The 16119-nt window shown below is 39.5% G+C and overlaps 1 protein-coding gene across 1 annotated transcript in view; it reads left to right on the forward strand.

The window, feature by feature from the left end:
* The first annotated feature begins 533 nt into the window (after window positions 1–533).
* The window catches only part of LOC109398042 (transcriptional activator GLI3), a 92819-nt gene continuing 77233 nt past the window's right edge, over window positions 534–16119 (forward strand). Inside the window, exon 1 of the mRNA XM_029874699.2 lies at window positions 534–746. The gene's annotated coding sequence lies outside the window, so the exon portion shown is untranslated. The remainder of the gene's footprint in view (window positions 747–16119) is intronic.

The following is a 16119-nucleotide window of genomic DNA, read 5'->3' on the forward strand; positions in this document are numbered from 1 at the left end:
GCATCTTTCGGTGTAGATTCGACCAAATATTCTTACCTCCCCGGGTTCAAAGGTCCGTTCGGAACTATAAACCTGTGTTATTATTGTCTTGTCATTGTCACCTAAGTCCGTTGTCATTGTAATTGCATTGCACCAAACGTGATGTTTTATTTTGAGTGACGAAACCCTACCCAGGGGGTGGCCTCAACGGTCCGTATATTTTCCTCGAGTCGCTACCAGCTACACCAATATTGATCATTTTCGTCATCTTCAGTTTCTATTCAGCGGGAAGACGTTTCTTCCTTTTCTTGCGTTTAGGTTCTGTTCTCTTCGTCTCCTCCTATGGGCTCTTCGCGTTCTATGCGCTGCATTCGCGTGGGATCGAGATCAGATTTTATTTTTATTTCCCGCGGGTTTTCCTCATGCGCGCGTGGTAAGTGACTGTGTTCTGCGGCGAACGCGACTGGCGGGCGGTTGGACGGACATGCGGCACGGCAAAATGGTACATTATTCAGTTGATCCGTACTCGAATCGGCGCGTGTGGCAAGTGCAATCGAGCCGCACCAGTTGACAAAATTCCCATCCTCCAAGCGGCTAATGAGTAGCGTGATTCATGTCGAACCGGTCGGAGGTCATTGGCGCTCCGCTCGTGAGGGATTAATCTATTGGCTGTTTATTAGTGCAGTGATAAGCGGTGATTTGGTAGATGACTGTCGTAAAAAACAAAAGCGAAAAATGGACAAATCCGGTTGGCCAACTCTGCCCTGGTAAGTGAGCAGCTAAATTATGCGATTTTCCTTATCAGTGTTGATTCAAGTGATTTAAAACGTTCAATGTGACGAACTGCCTCCATCAGGTGTACGACCTCCCACAAAGTAGGGAAACGACTAGGTGGCTATTTGGATTATTATTTTTTGTTTTCTGGGTGTTTTCCTCTGCTCTTTGTCACAATTTTATCAGAATCCAAATTAGTATTCTGGGTTAATCTACCTCCACCCGTCTGTCCGGTGATAAGAACCAAAACCAACACGATCATGTCGTATGTTCAAATTTGCTAACAAAAAATTATTCTGATGAAATAATTCGCAAATGTTGCATCAGTCATCAGGAGTGGAATGATCAGAAATTTATGGTATCTTTGTGTGTTTGGATTGTTGCTATCAGTTGTTGGTAACAAGAGGTCGTGTTCGCGTTGGTTTGTCAGTATTTTAATGCAGGTGTGCGCCGATTGTGTGGGTTTTGTCCCGTGACCATTCATCATATCTCCATGAACCATTCAATCGATATGAATGGATTTTATGGCTTTCACTGTTCAAAATAGACCTAATGGTTAAGGTGTTTTTGCTTGTTTAAGGAACAGTGAAATTTTGCGGCACAATATAAAAAACATCGCAGGCCAGTAGTATAAGAAAAACCAAATACGTGATCAACAATCTAAAGTTCGAGCTAAAGTTAGCCTACACTTAGCCAAATAACCTTAAGATTTCCATAAGGCCCATCTTATGAAACGGCCTTTAAATAATCAATAATGATTCGGATGAATTTTAGAAGGTCGCTCTATGACAGGGGTTCCCAACCTTTTTGAAGTGGCGACCCCCTTTAAAAATGTTCAAAACATCTGGGGCCCAATATTTTTTTTTTTAGAAAAAAATATGAACTAAATGTAAGTGTAGAATTAGCTTTAAGGCAAAACTAGAAACATTTCCTAATTTCTTGGGTTTTTGATTTTTTTTTATCAAATAACGAAGCAATAAATTCAAAATCAGTTTTCATACACATGTAGAGCATACACTCAGCCAAAAAATCTAGCAAATGTCGTAAGAATACCTTATGTTTTTTTGCTATAAGGTATCTCTATAAATTTTCAATGTTTACCTTATGAATTAGATAGTGATTAGCTCAGAATGAATATCATACGTTCATCTTATGAGAATCGATTTTCTTGTGAAAAAAGTTGTAGAAAAATCTTATGATTATCTGTGCTTTTGGCATATGAAGGTCATAGTTGTTTCGATATGAATTGTAGAAGCGTGTAATTCTTAAGATTTTATTATGAAAACCGTATAGTCTCTGCATTTCGTTTTTGAAATTCATAATTCGTAGTTATGATTCTCTATTCATATGAATATGAAGTTCATAATTTGTTCAAGACGAATTACATACAGGCGAACTAGCGTTGCATGAATGAAGAAAGAAGAAGAAGAGTGACGATGAATTGCATATTGTCCATGGTAGGGTGTGATATTTTAAAGGCTTCTGTATCTATTTTGAATTGGTTTATTTCACAGGGTAGACCTCGGGATTGACTGCACACAATTAGTCTAAAATATTCGATCAGATGACGGGTCATTGCAATCTGTTGATTTGGTCAAGGGTTCGGGTTCCGATATCTCAGCAATTTCCGTCGCCGTCAACACCAACAAGATTCTGTAAAGACATTAAAGGATTGTAATAAAAATTGATAAAATGAATTTGTTTCCAAATGACTTACGGTTCTGACCCTCCAATTTAAAATTGATCCCCCAGCTGGGCTGTTCTCAGATTGTGCCAATCCTCGCTCGAAGTTTTCCTGATCGATGGTCAACCGATCGCACTTGCTGGAAGATTTCTGTCTACTTAGCCGGTACATCAGAGGAAAGATATGCTATCAGAGTGACTTCCTTCACAACGTATTCCGCCATGTCCACTTCTGATTTGATAAGGTTTGCCTTATGACTTTTTCACATCAGCCAAAGTGATGAGAGACATAAGATTAAGTTATAAAATTTTTAGATCGGTTACGCTGATGTATTTCATAAGGCATTTCCATGAATATTATTCTAGACTATCCAAATTTCACAAGTTTCGTAATGAAATTGATAATCTTCTTATTTTTGTTGAATCATAAGGTTCAATTTATGATCTTCCTAAGATATTTTGGTTGAGTGTAGATCAAGATATCTTCTGAACTGTTTTCGTGGTGGAAAATGTTTTCCATTTTTGCAGAAACAATTTTTTTTTGTAAAACGCAAAAACGAAAAACAATTCCCACCAAGAACAAAAAAAAAATCAGGAGATACCTTGATCCATACTCTACATGTGTACGAAAACCGATTTTGAAAACATTAGGGGGATTCACTTAACAACGTAAACCGATTAAACTGATTAAACGTCGCGATCACCAAGGCAATCTTTGATTATTTCATTCGCAAAATCATGAAACATTTCAAATAAGCAGAAGCAGAAGCAGAAGCATGGCTTACGCAGCAGTTTGATCTGTTTAGTGAGTACCCCTATTGCTTTGTTATTGAATGAAAAATCAAAAACCAAAAAATGAGGAAATGCTTCCGCCTTAAGAAAAAACACACATTATTGAAACAAAAAAAAAAAGATTAAAATAAACGAAACCGAGTTATTTCGGTACAGTAGCATAGCCAAAAATTTACTGTGGGAAGGGCTTTTGACGATCAATTATACTTTTTTTTTGTTATTTGACACTCACATTTTGTAAACATTGATGCCATGTACATTCAATTTGAGTCGTAACTAAGCAATAGTGGCGCAACTGATTTTTTTTTTTTCTGAATGTGTTTTATACTGAAATTTGGTTCCTTAAATTGTGGCTCTTGGGATGGGGGTTAGGAGTTTGGCAGTGGCTAACCCTAAAAAATGGAAAGGGGATTTAACGATTGTTTCGCCTTATTCCGGTGTTTTCCAAACTACTCCACTCCTAAAGATAAGCAGAACTCATAATTCTCCTGGAAATATATTCTGAAATCTACAAAAATAGTAGGATAAACTACAACAGAACATATTTTTTTCTTATCATGATGATGAATTTTACCAAAAATGGAGTAAAAACTTTTTCCACAGGCAGGACTCATGGATATATGAACAAAAAAAAAAAAAAAAATGAGAGAAATTCAGGGTTGTCTATTTTTCAGGAAAACTCACGTGGAAATTCTTTGTTTTCCCCTGACACTACTTGCTTTGAAAAATCATACTCAAAAACGAAGTATCATAGAAACAAAGTTTTTTTAAAAAAAAATGAAAGCAAATTTTCTCAGAAATCAAAAAAAAAAAAAAATGAACTGGAAAAAGTTTTCCACAAAATTTTCCACAGTTGAGAAAATTCGCAGAGAAAAGCCGAAAAAATAACGCCCAAACTCGTAAAAAAATATCGAAATAGTTATTTATGCAACAAGTTGCAAAATGATGATTTTTTCAGCACGAGTCGTGCATTTATCCAACGAGGCTTGCCGAGTTGGATAAATACGACGAGTGCTGAAAAAATCGAGTTTTGCAACGAGTTGCATACAAAGTTTTTTGTAATTGCAAAAAATACTCATCCAGTATATTCCTTGGTATAATCTTGCTACTCGTACATGTATCAAGACGAACCACGTGGCAGCATTCATGCGCGTCAGCTTGGTGCTTTTGTTTGATCAGATAGGCTATGACAGGATAGGTGTCAGAAATTTGCAAACTCCTGTCGTCGTCATACCGCAACCGCACCATAGGCAAGAGCAAAAGTAGCTTCAGCTGCTGCTTCTACGCTGATCTGCAGTCTTAAATCTGAATCTGGATAGTCCTGATTCGAATTCGAACTCATTAGAGGAAGTAGATGTAGCAGCTGTGTCTACGGTAGCAACGAAATTTATCGAAAAGTGGGTTCTGACAAAGGTGCCGAAAAGTGCTACTTTTCAGCACTCTTAAGAGTGCCGAAAAGTAGTACTTTTCGGCACTTTTGTTTTAGTGAAGAAAAGTAGGCCGTTTCAACGTTACAACCGCGAGTGAAAAGTAGGGGAAAACGCAACGCAATTACAAAAAAATATTTTTGGGGAGGTTATTCCATAAGCTTTAATTGCTGATTTTTTTGGAATGCACTTCTTTTTCGTTTTTGAGTTATGGCCTATTTTGTTGAATAATGTCCAAATGTGTCACATAAGCCTTTTCTTTGAAAAATCATAACTCAAGAACGAAGCATCGTTGAGACAAAGTTTTTTTTTTAAAGGAAAGTAAATTTTCTCAGAAATCCAAAAAAATATGAAAAGCAAAAGTTTTCCGCAAAATTTTACACCGTTGAGAAAATTCATAAAGAAAAGCCGGAAAAACTATGCCGGAACTCGCGGGAAATTTTCAAAAAAATATTTTTGAGTAGGTAGTTTCTTAAGGTGTCATGATGCTTCACTTAGCTTTCAAACAAATCATTGACTTTTTTCTTCACAATGATTATTTTCCTCGCGTTTTGAAAGTGATAAAAAACTGTCAATTCTGCAGCAACGCAGCAGAAAAAATATCATCGCAATCACTGCGGATGATACTTTTTCCTACGAATATTCGCTTTGGAAGCAAAGAATTATCACTTTGAAATTTCGAGCCACATATCCAACATGGCTGCCGATGCTGATGATGCTGTAAAAAGCCTTAAACTTTGATGGCTGAAATTTTCGAATGCACTTGTTTTTCGTTCTTGAGTTATGGCCAATCATGTGAAAAATGACCATTTAAAGACTGCCCCAGAAAGTATGGACGCAGCTAGTCTTCAGTTTTCTGGGTCTAATTAATGGTTCTTGTTTCAGGCTTCGTTTGGACTGTTTCTGCTTACTATAGGATCGACGATGAGCATTGGAATTCGAAATGGTAACTTTTTGGTCATACCCCGCTTTGTATAAGTTAGAAGGTTTTTTCTTGTGCTCAAACACCTTCATTATTTGTTTTTCCAAACGAGGGTTAGCAGGATCTTCATTTTTTACCCAATTTCTGCATATGCTTAAACGTGTTATCCCCACCGTGGTTGCTGATTACTGCTTGCACGATTTTCTCATTTACTCCCACCATATTTTGTTCATTTCCTAAGTGACCTTTCAAACTCTGTACATCGTTTGTGCACATTTTTTTCGTTGATGTTCTGCTGAAAGTTCATGTATTTTGAAACGAACTGTTCGAATCGCAAACACCGCTATACAAATGTTGAGAAAATAGGTTGACCAACAGGATGTAGCTTTCAAAAAGAACTAGTCATCAATAGTTTTGATATGCCAATATTTTCTTACTGCGTCCATACTTTCTGGACCGGTCTTTAATAAATGCGTACATTCACAAAATTGACCATAACTCAAGAAAGAAAGAAAGTCCTTTCCAAAAATTTTAGCGATCAAAGCTAAATTACCTTCTCAAAATTATTTTTTTGGAAATTTTCCGCGAGTTCGGGAATAGTTTTTCCGGGTTTTCCTTTTGAATTTTCTCAACGGTGGAAAATTTAGTGGAAAATTGTTTCTACTTCATATTTTGTTTTGATTCCTGAGAAAATTTGCTTTCATTTTCATTAAAAACTTTGTTTCTGCGATGCTTCGTTCTTGAGTTATAATTTTTCAAAGAAAAGGCTTATATGATACATTTGGACAACTCGTTACATAAATAACTATTTTGCAACTCGGCACTATGAAATTATATTTTATACTTGCCGATTCGGTAAGGTGACGGCTTACTTTTCCGCACGATACCAAACAATTGCATTATGGATCATAATGCAACTCATTTCGGTTGCATTATGAACAATTATGCAATTGTTTGATTGACAACCTCAGTGTGACCTCAGTTTCCACAGCTAGATCTTGAAAACTGTGACGGTTATAGCACGACTTGCTTGATCCAAATTTTGTGTCTTGCACGATGGAGCACGTGGTCGCTCCCATTTAACCATGTAAACATGTAAAAGAACTTCTGATATTTTTCTGTTGGTGTCATAATACCATCTGGAAGATACTTAAACATAAATTCGTCAAGTTGGTCAGTTGATTGCAACAAAATTTTAAAATAATAAAGATTGCTTGTCTATTATGTATTTATCGCACTACAAATACTATAAAAAATATTCAAATTCGTTCAATTGTCCTATCGGTCCTACCTAAATAAATCATGCCATTTTCTCAAGTGTAGCCTGTCAACCTAGTCATATACAAGTAACGTTGTTCAGTTAACAAAAGCAGTCAGTTTTTGTCCAAAATGTCACGTTGAACGCATTGACGTCAACAATGCGTTTAAGTGTTCGCACGTTAGCTTCGAATCTATCAGCACAATAAAGTGCTGCAAATCTCCTTTCCACTATGTATTATTTCTTCGGTCGATTTTAATTGCTTTTTTTTTAAAGAAAATATGACCAACAAACATTGTAAAAAATCGAAAAAAAACGACTATGACATCAATAAATTACTAATCAAAATCAACCGAGAAATGTGGGAAATAGAGCCCAGACAACATTTTGAAGTCAGCTGGGTGTTAAAGGTTCCAAAACCTGTCAAAAATCCTAGAATGCTTTTATTAGGATTTGTAACGATCATCAAAACCATCTCAAATCCAACCGACTCGGAACTATTGCTTGGGAATAGACTCTACTGAGCCCCGGCGGTTCCTCCGTGTTTATCGAGCATGTCTGATGCATATGATCAGCCATACTCCATCTGTAGCAGCCGGTTCGTGATGAACCGTTGGAGGCGCATTAAAGTGTTAAAAAGGTGATATGTTTCACTAAAGAACACTAATTACAATAATTAAAATGAAACTCCTTCACTCAACCCCTGCGATCTTGGCCAGGGATTTTTCATTATGTAACCTATTTCAGTTGCATAATGTACCAGTTCAATAAAATTTGCTATTATGATACCAAAATGAGCCCTATAAAATGGACATTATGATATTGATTTGCACAAATATTTTTATGTTATTTGTTTTGCAATATGTATTCTTCAATTAACTTACGATAACTAGCTTTGAAGTCGATGAACAGGTTATGCATTATGACCTGGACCTGGTATTCGCGGCATTTCTGGTACGGTGAAGATCTGCTCCGTTGTCGACCGGCCGTCAATGAAGCCGACTTGATAATTTCCCACGAACTCATTCGTTATTTTTAGGTGACAGACGACGGAAGATGATCTGGGTTAGCGCTTTGTAGGTGATAGCTCTGAAGCTCTCACATTACAACTAATCGCATTTTTTGTGAATGGGGTAGATTACCCCTTCCTTCCATCCACTCCTCAAGTAGCTATTCGTTTCCCCATATCCTGATTACCAAGCGGTGCAGACTGGTGGCCGATTTCTTAGCCATCTTGATGAGTTAAGATGCGATACCATCATTTCTAGCTTCTTTGTTGGTTTTGAGTTGGTGCATGGCATCCTTAGCTTCCCTCGGCGTGGGAGTTGGCTCATTTCCGTCCTCTGCTGCATTAGCGCACACTGGAGCAGAACTGAAAGTACATGGAAAAAACCTCTAGCTCGTCGAGATGTCGAGATACTCATTTGGTGTCTTCAGAGAAAATATTTCTATGGACATGGTCGATATTCTGAGCGGTAGTCAATTTTTCTTACGTTATTCGCATAAAAGTCCTATAAGCATTTTGGCCAAATTGCATTTTAGCGATATGGTGTCTTCGGCAAAGTTGTTCGGCTATTTATGCTGAAAAAGTTTGCTGAAGACGTCAAATTACCAAAGCCTACATTTCTTGAGATATTGACCGATTTATAAAATACCTACCTAAAATCGATATTTTTCATTAAAATACGTTTTTAAACAAATTTAATGTCCGTTTTCGAGTTATAATAATGAAAAATACTAAAATAAAACATATATCGAGGAAATTAGTTGTAAAAAATAAAATATACATTGATTTTATATAGAAAGTTCCCGAAAATCACGCAAAATGTATATAGGACGTTTGTTAGCGATTACAATAAAGCCTGGTCGATTTTAGTACTGACATAACGTGCAGTTTGAATTGCTTATCACACCCCTAGCTATATAGTTCATCCTAACAGTTCATCTTTGTACACCGTTGAACGAAATGAACCGTATGTCTGTTCTATGTTACTTTTTCAACCATCCTAACTATGCTCTGACGTTGATTCATTCTCTTTTGGTCTCAGACGTTGACCGCGACGGATCGTCGACATTTGGGTCCGCAGAAAAACTTACGTTTTGGTCCTTCGAACCGGATCTTTTCGGCGATTTGGTAAGTTGATTTCCATTCCAACCGTAAGGTTGTAATAAAATGTACGACACCGGGTCGAAAATTACTGTTTGACGCCTGGGTCAAAGCATCGACACGGTGAAAATTTCCCCCGATCCACAATCGCAGTGGATTTAGTGAAAATTGAGGTTGAACACGTGGGTTCAACTGTGAAACAAATGTCTTGCCAAGCAGTCTGATCCAACGGGGATCATTTTAGATGCAGAAAGGGATTTTGCCTGAACACATGGGTTCGCAAAAAATAACGTGGCGATAAATTCATAGTCAAACTTTGTGGCACCTACAAACGAAGTGAAAATGGAGGTGGAACATGAGGGTTCAGACCAGTGACGCAAATGTATTTAACTAAATTTGTGCAATTACTCCAAGTGTTTTGATCCAACGGGGATCGTTTCAAAAAGAAATTTGTCCGAATTCTCCCGCATGGTGACCAAACACGTGGGTTTGCATGCATCAAACAACATGGCGATCAAGGCCTTTGTCGCCAATAATCATTAGATTCACCGGGAATCGTGACAGTTGTGGGAAAAGTTTTATAAGCAATGTGACTGACGACCACAAAAAACGGCGTTTGAAATTTTCATTAACTTGGAACAACTTCATTCATGGATGAGATTCTAACCTGAAATAGAACACATGGGTTCGTACATTCATTCGGTGAATGCTTGTGCGATCCACACGGGATCATTTTTGCCATGTCACCTATACAATACTTTGCTCATGTTGATGACACTTTCGATTAGTCAATATCTGAACTCAAACCAAAAGGGCGGCTGTGAACACTAAAAACAAATTGGTTTTTAATCTGACAGGTAATCATGGAGGAAGAAATAGATCGGGACGCAAACGTGGAAGTGGAGGACGAGCAGTCCACTTCAACAGAGACAATTCTGTACATCACTCAAGAAGAGCTGAATCGATTGATTGCGCAGCGGAATCATGCCATGTCCCGCGTCCAAAATATCGTCAACAACATTTCGGCATTCCAAGGGGACGTATTTTCGCTGGAAACAAGGCGCGAAATGCTCAAAGACGGCTACCGAAACTACGACCAACATCAAACTATGTTGGAACAGATACTTCCCGATGAAATCCAAAGCCGCGACGAAACGGAGATGCGGTACATAGCGGGATTGAGCTCCTTCGAAAAGCTGATAAAGAGCATGAAAACTGAAAATGCGTCGAATGCGGGTAGAGATAGCGTTCGCTTACCGATGGTGGATCTCCCTGTGTTTTCTGGAGCAGGCGAGAGCTGGCTAGAGTGGTTTGATAAATTTAATGCCCTCATTCACTCGCGCGCCAGCTTAGCCACTTCCAAAAATTTGAATATTTGAAGCTGTCATTGCGTGGTGCAGCACTTGGATTGATCGACTCGCTACCCACAACAGACGCAAACTATGAGGTTGCTTATGACATGCTAGTGCGGCGATATAACAATCCAAAGCTCCTAATCCAAAAACACACAAGGGAGTTATTTGAACTGAAAGCGGTCGAAACAGAATCTGCGAGCGGACTACGTAACCTGTTTGATGGAGCACAAAAGCACCTGCGGTGCTTGCAAAGCCTTAACCAACCGGTTGAATCATGGGATGCAATCCTCATTCACTTGATGTCCAATAAGCTAGACCCATTGACACGGCGTGAATGGGAAGCTGCCTCTTCGGGAAGTGTGCCTCCGTCGTACAGTATGCTGGAAAACTTTGTGTCCGATCGATGCCAAATGCTGGACGCGATACCTTTGAAGAGGAAATCGTACAGTGAAACGTTTCCTCCTGCAAAGCGGATTAAACAGGAAGGACGAGCCCTGACAATCACAAAACCACCACAGACGTGCGCGGTGTGTAGAGGAGATCACTTTGTAGGGAGCTGCAACCGGTATCGAGCCAAATCGTTGGAGGAAAAGCACAAAATGGTTAAGCGTCTTTCGCTATGCTTCAACTGTCTCAAGTCGAACCACACAGCAGCGGAATGTCGCAGCAGGGGGTGCCTGAAATGTGACGGAAAACACCATACTTCGATCCATCGAGAAAGAAAGGGAGAGACACATTACGATGTCAAGAAAGCTGATCAGGATGAACGTGAGTAACGAACAGATGGCATAGGTGTAGAGAAGTAAAACACTAATTCTTTTGTTAAATAAATCTTTAAACAGCACAAATCGCAACGACTTATCAATCAACGCAAGAAGCTATACTTCCCACGGCATCGGTACGGGTGAATACCACTGATCGGGCTCCAATACTCTGTCGAGCATTACTCGACTCAGGCTCACAATTTAACTTTGCCACTAAATCGTTGTTGAACCTATTGGGGGTGTCTACTGATGCCACGAGGGTCAATGTACAGGGTTTTGGTCAATGCGGACAGGCGATCCATGAGAGGGCAATGATTTGCATCACATCACGTGTGTCAAGCTATCGCCGAACAGTACCAGTATTAGTGACGGAAACGATAACAGGATGTGTTCCACCTAAGGATATCAACACGGACCAATGGAATCTTTCGGACATCGATTTGGCGGATCCTTCGTTCCATTTAAGCAAACCTGTTGATTTGCTGCTAGGTGTGTCAACGGTCTTTGATATCATTCGGAGCGGCAATAAGCAAATTGGAGAAGAATTGCCGCACATTCAAAATACTGCATTGGGCTGGGTGGTTGGCGGAGGTCCTGCTTACATGAAAGCCAACCGAGAAGTAACGATGATCATAAATGAATCTGCAAACAACATATTGTCCCCTAGGTGGACTGAAGAGGAATCCTTGTGTGAGCAATTGTTTACAAGCTCGACTACTCGTTCGAAGGATGGACGATTTGTAGTTCGTCTCCCACGAAAATCAAATGCAGATCAACTTGGCGATTCAGAAACATTGGCTTTAGCGAGATTCTTAAAGCTTGAAAAAAAGGTTCGATGCGAATCCAGTATTGCATCAACAATACAGCAGTTTCGTATCGGAATATGTGGCTCTTGGACACATGTCAAAGCTGAGCAAAAATGATTTGGCAAGACTTAAGGAAAGTGGGCCCATTTTCTACAGTCCTCATCATCCTGTTTTGAGACCCGAGAGTACCACCACAAAACTAAGGGTAGTTTTCAACGGGTCAGCACCATCATCCAGTGGGTTATCGCTCAATGATGTTTTGATGACTGGACCAGCCATTCAAGAGGACACGTTCAACATCCTAATCCGTTTCCGATTTCCGAAGTTTGTTTTGATAGCCGATTTGGAAAAAATGTTTAGACAAATTTTAGTCCATGAAGATGATTCCCAGTTACAACTGATTCTTTGGCGATTCTCGAGCGAAGATCCAGTTGACACGTACCGCCTCAATACTGTAACATATGGTACATGTTCAGCTCCGTATCTAGCGGCACGATGTCTCAAACAGCTGGCAGTCGAGTCCGCAGCAGCCTTTCCAGAAGCCAGTAAGGTGATTGAAATGGACTTCTACATGGACGACATGTTGACTGGCCTTGATGACGCAGAGAAGCTTATGGAGATGAAGGAAGACATTACAACGATTTTGAGTGGCGCCGGTTTCAAGCTTCACAAATGGAAGTCCAATTGTCTAACCGTGGTTGATAATAGTCAGGAGACAAATGAGATCAAAATCCTAGGACTAAGATGGAACTCGGAATCGGATGTTTTTGGATTTCATAGCGAACTCCAGATGAATGCAAAAATAACAAAGCGTTCGGTTTTATCGGAAATACAGAAAGTGTATGACCCACTAGGCATTCTGTGTCCTGTCATTGTGCATGGAAAGCTTCTAATGCAAGATATCTGGGCTCAAAAAAAAAAAAAAAAGGCAAGATATCTGGGTTGGGATGAGTTGCTGCCAGATGCAATTGCAAGCAAGTGGAAATGGTTTTCTGCTCAAATGTCTGGCATTTAAAACATCGAGTTTCCTAGGCGAATCTCCGCTACAGAACCCTGTCCCAACAACACCATTGAGCTACATGGATTTTCGGATGCGGCAAAAAGAGCATACGGCGCGGCAATTTATGTCAGAACCGTTACAAACCATGGTGTACAAGTCAAGCTTCTGTGTTCGAAGTCACGGGTTACACCCTCAAGTGAGAAAAATACGGATGAGAACACGACTATACCTAGAATGGAGTTGAGAGCTGCAACACTGTTAGTAGAGTTGATGACGAAGGTTAAGGCAGCTACCACGGTTAAAATCCATGGAGAGTACTATTGGACTGACTCTACGGTTACATTGGATTGGATAGCAAACCCATCCAAACGGCGGCCACAGTTCGTCACCAACAGAGTTAGCAAAATCAACGAAGTGACTTCTATCAACGATTGGTATCATGTCAGCTCCGGGGACAATCCTGCTGATCCAATTTCCAGAGGCTCTTCCGCGAAGGCGTTGATCAAAAATCAGTTATGGTGGAATGGTCCAGCTTTCCTGTCAGAATGCCAACAACCATGGAATCAAGCTCCTATTGAGCAAAAGAATAGTAGGCTTTGGAAATTTGACGTCTTCAGCAAACTTTTTCAGCATAAATAGCCGAACAACTTTGCCGAAGACACCATATCGCTAAAATGCAATTTGGCCAAAATGACTTATAGGACTTTTATGCGAATAACGTAAGAAAAATTGACTACCGCTCAGAATATCGACCATGTCCATAGAAATATTTTCTCTGAAGACACCAAATGAGTATCTCGAAATCTCGACGAGCTAGAAGTTTTTTCCATGTATTTTCAGTTCTGCCCCAGTGTGTAGCGTAGACGTCCGCAGAGACTCCGATAGTATGAATTTGTGTTATGCAGACTCCTATTACACGGATTTTGTTCTATGAGCACTTCTACTGTTATTAACTGAGAGCTTCCTCTGCCAATGACCATTTTGCATGTGTATATCGTGTGGCAGGCACGAAGATACTCTATGCCCAAGGAAGTCAAGGAAATTTCCTTTACGAAAAGATCCTGGACCGACCGGGAATCGAACTCGTCATCCTCAGCATGGTCATGCTGAATACCCGTGCGTTTACCGCCTCGGCTATATGGGCGAAGAATGCTCTCCAAAACATGAATCAAACCCATCAAGTTACTTATCCAAACCATTGATTTCAGTTCACTTACTTGTTTTTTTTTCGTTTTCCAACAATTAACGTTTTTTTTGCTATACGTATAAAATATTTGATAGTTTTCCATGAGTTTGGAAAAAAACATGTTTGACTACCGTAGGGCACTGCAAGCCGCGGTTGCTAAGGAAAATTTTCTTAGTTTTTGCCGTTTCGTGGCTTTATTGTTTACGATTCGGACTTAAAAAAAGCGTTAGCTCTCGGATTAAAAAAAAAAAAACATTCGCCAGCTTATCATGAGTGGTTGGATTTAATTTAAAATGTGGGGTATGCGTGCGTGTGCTGTTTTATAACTTGATGGTGGCATGGTGGCTCACCTCATGGAGTTCCTTCTCTGATTCCATAAGAATTCCATCCGGGACTCCCTCGTGGTTTCTGTATAAATTTGTTCCAGAGATTTTTTCTGGGATTCCGTAAGCTCTTAATGAGATTCTTCCGGATGTTAATTTAGGATTCCTTCAGAAGTTCCCTCTGGGGTTTTCCTGGAGTTTTTTTTTTCAGAGATTCTGCGGTTCCGTCTGGGGTTCCGTCAAAAGCTCCTGCCAGGATTGTTCCAGGAAGTTCCTCGAGGTTCATCCAGAGATTGTTGGATTTCTGTAGAAATTAATTCCGAGATTCCTTCAGCATTGCTCCTTCTAGGATTACCTTAGTCATTTTTCCTGAAACTCTTCCAGGTATCTCCAAAAACTTATTCCAGAATCCCTCTAGGATTTATGTGGTTCTTCAGGAAGCTATAACTAAGTTGCTTTTTCCTGTGTTTATTCAAGGAAATCCTACAGGAACTATATGAGGAATTCCATAAACAAAATACTCTAAAAGAATTATAATAAACTCCAGGAGGGTTTCCATTACAAACAACTGAAAGAATTCCAGAAGGGTATGTCGGAATTCCTGACGGAGCTCTTGGTAGAAACCAAAAAAGAGTCCCTAGATGATTCCTGGAAAGAGTTCTCGAAGAAATCCCGGAATCAGTTCTGAAAGAATTCCTAGAAGAAGCTCTAAGAAGAATCCCGGAAGAAGTTCCTGAAAATTAATTACTGACAATCACCTAGAAGAAATTCCCGGAGGAATCCCGGAAGGAATTTCCAAAAGAATCCTGGAAAAATCCCAGGAAGATTACCTGGTGAAATTATTGTAGGAATCCCAGAAGGAATACTTGAATCAGAAATAGCTCCCGAAAAAAAAAAAGCCGGACGAAGTTCCTGGAAGGATCTCGGAGAAGCTTTAAGAGGAATACTGAATGGAGTTCTTGTCAGGAATCTTGTAGGATTTCAGAAGGAATTCCTGAATATTTCCCAGAACATACTCCGGGAAGAATCTCGTATGAAAATCCAGGAATAAATCTTTACGGATTGTTGCAAGAAGTTTTTGAAGGAATCTCGGTAAGAATTTCTGATACAATTTCCGAAAGAACTCCAGAAGAAATTCTGGATGAAGTTGCTAGAATTTCTAGGATTACCATCTGGAAGCCCAAAAAAATAAATCCAGAGACATCCTAAAAGAAACTATTCGGAGAATCTCGAATGAAATTCCTGGAGGATTCCGGGGACTCCTTGAGAAATTCTGGAAGAAATCTCTTGAAGTCCGAAACGTAAACAAAAAGGTCACAAAACGTCAGAAACTTCTCCAGAGATTCCTTCCGAAACTTCACCAAGAATTTCTTCTGTAATACTTTCAGGACTTCCAGGATTTTTTCAGGAATTTCTTCCAGTATACCTGCAGCAATTTCGTTCCGGGATTTCTCCATGAATTCATTCCAGGATTCCTCCAGAAATTCATTCCGGGATTCCTACAGGAATTCTTTCTAAGATTCATCAAGTAATTTTTCCTTGAATTCCTCCAAGATTTCCGGGACTCCTCCAAGATCTCAGGGATACCTCTAGGAATCCCTTCTCGTAAAAATTTAAACTCTTGGAGGAGTCCTAGAAGAAGCAATGTTCAGAAGATTTTGAAAATATCACGGCAATAAATATTGCAGGAGAAAATACATCTGGAATGTTTCTATAACAAGATTTAACTGATCTAGATCAATT

This window comes from Aedes albopictus, chromosome 2 (assembly GCF_035046485.1).
Source record: "Aedes albopictus strain Foshan chromosome 2, AalbF5, whole genome shotgun sequence".
Classification (NCBI taxonomy): Eukaryota; Metazoa; Arthropoda; class Insecta; order Diptera; family Culicidae; genus Aedes; species Aedes albopictus.